Source organism: Sinocyclocheilus rhinocerous, unplaced genomic scaffold, assembly GCF_001515625.1.
Source record: "Sinocyclocheilus rhinocerous isolate Xijiao unplaced genomic scaffold, SAMN03320098_v1.1 scaffold4403, whole genome shotgun sequence".
NCBI classification, from domain to species: Eukaryota; Metazoa; Chordata; class Actinopteri; order Cypriniformes; family Cyprinidae; genus Sinocyclocheilus; species Sinocyclocheilus rhinocerous.
The window spans coordinates 164,857-167,497 of record NW_015648614.1 but is presented as its reverse complement, the minus strand read 5'-3'; positions in this window follow the sequence as shown (position 1 = coordinate 167,497).

The following is a 2,641-nucleotide window of genomic DNA, read 5'->3' as shown; positions in this document are numbered from 1 at the left end:
GATTTGCTGCTCAAGAAACCTTTTTTAATTATTATTATTATTATTATTCATGTTTTTTGAGCAGCAAATCAGAATATCAGAATGATTTCTGAAGGATAGTGTGACTGGAGTAATGATGCAAAAAATTTAGCTTTGAAATCACTATAAATTACATTTTTAAATATATTCAAATAGAAAACAGTTATTTTAAATAGCCTAGTAAAAATATTTCAAAATTTTACTGTTTTGCTGTACTTTGGATGAAATAAATGCAGGTTTGGTGAACAGAAGAGACTTCTTTAAAAAACATTAAAAATCTTACTGTTCAAAAACTTTTGACTGGTAGTGTATAGTCAACTTTAATTTTTCTCTCATTTCTAGCTTTTAATTGGCTTAGAAATCAGATAACTGCTGGACAGTAACCACTAATAATGATTTGTTTATATACTACAAATGCTTTTTTATCACATAATAAGGCAGAATAGTTTCAATACTGTAATAAATGCTATGTCAGTTAGCACTGCATTGTTTATATACTTTATTTATTACCTGGAGATGACTTGACAAACACAAATAAACCATATTGTCGCAATCGTATGGTTAATGTCTTCATGTTTCCAAACGTTTCTGTTTTCTGTGAAAACAACTGTTTTCATACAGCGATAGCTGGACGCTTTTGTCCATATTAGGAATTTCCTCATAGGACTTTCTGCGCGAGAGCGCCTTCCGGCTTCGAGTATGAATGAAACATACACTGCACGGAGTGTTTTGCCGTCCGCGATGTTCATCTCGGCTTATTCTGGGTCCGAATAAAACATTAGATCATGCACAGACTATCCTGTCTCTTTGAATTTAAATCTATATTTATTCACACTGGCTCTTGAACACCTCTATGCAAACGCACTTGCCCGAAAAAGTGTGGGGGACGAATTTACGTGATATTAAAAGTGGGGGGGACACGCCCCCCGCGTAATCTACGCCCCTGGCCCAGACAGACAACACAGCGACAGTAGCTTATATCAACCACCAGGGCAGTACACACTCCCACTGCATGTCACAATTTGCCTGCCATCTCCTTTCTTGGAGCCAGCGGAAACTTAAGTCTCTGCAATCCTCTCACATTCCGGGTGACCTCAATCACGCAGCAGATTCGCTCTCGTGACAGGTTACTTCCTGGGGCGAATGGAAACTCCATCCCTCAGTGAGCCTCATCGCACAGACACTGTGCAAAGTCAGAGAGGATGCTAATGACTTTGCGCCATCTTGGCCCAACAAGACCTGGTTCTCGGAGCTCATGCTTATGGCATCAGCCCCTCTATAATCTGCAAATGGAACCAGTTTCATTCAGAGTTCTGGCTACTAATACCTGAATTTAGATCAGTGTTTCCCAACCTTTTTTCAGCCGCGGCACAGTTTTGATATGTAAATAATCCCATGGCACACCACTAAGCATTAAAACAAAAAAAGATAAAAAGGGTTTTTTGGTTTTTTTCAATAATTACACATTGCTTCATCAGAGTTGGTATTTTGGCTTTATATATGATAAAAGATTGATGCCAACAGTTGCTCTTTTTTGAGCCAACACATTATTTTTGAGAGTGTATGAACTAATGAAATATATTCCCTGAATGCTTTGTAAGATACATGTCCAAATGCGTAAATATAAATGTCCTTTTCAACCCATTCTGCGCTCAAGCTAAAATTTTTGTTAGAAATATGACAAGCTTAATGAATCATCATTTAGTTGCTGTAAAATATTTATTTGGACAAAAATATTGTTTATAAATACATGTTTATTACTGGTGCTTTTATCTTTACTTTGGATAAAAGTGTCTGCAAAATTAATAAGTAATTGTAAACATGACATGATGTCTGTTGGTTTTTTGTTTTTGTTTTTTCATAAACATATTTTATGTTGAACTTTAGTTTATCCATGAAGACATGCAGAGGATTTGCTTTACTTAAACTAATGAAGTCTATAATGAAAAAATATAAAGATAATAAAGATAAAAATAGAGAGCATGTATAATTTGATTCTTGGTTACAAATAAGCATCCATGGGTCACATGTGAGATGGTGCACACTGAAAATGTTTATCAAAGAGTGAATCTCTCAATAATGTTGATCAACTCTTCTCACCAGTGCAGAAACAGCCTATACTTCTTCACCTTTGAACAAGAAGTTAATGTTTTTACACAGTTACTTTTAAAGTTTGTCATCAAAGCACAGAGAGAGACAAACACCTTAGCTGTGTCCCAAAGTTGTGTGTGCACACTTTGAAGGCCACAGACTTTGAAGACCAGGCCTCCGAAGTGCACGAAGGGCCCTCCGAAGTGCATGAAGAACGCTCCGCCTTCGCAAGATTTCCTAATCGCGACACCAGAGGTTCCTGATTAGCGCTCTGTCGCATAGCAATGGTGTGAGAGGGGAGTAGACGAGAGGACAATCCTGCCAGGATAGGTGGAGCCAGAATTGCTCATTTTTGTTTTTATGTTTTACGTCATAATGGAGGAGACGGTGATGTACCTCAGGCTTAGCCAAGACCGAGGCCAGGTAAGTTACACTGGTTTGCTGCGTCCTTTGTCGGATTACAACTTTAAATGCAGGAATTGGCTTGGAGCTTACTTGAATAATGTAATGATACATATGAAAAACTACAAAA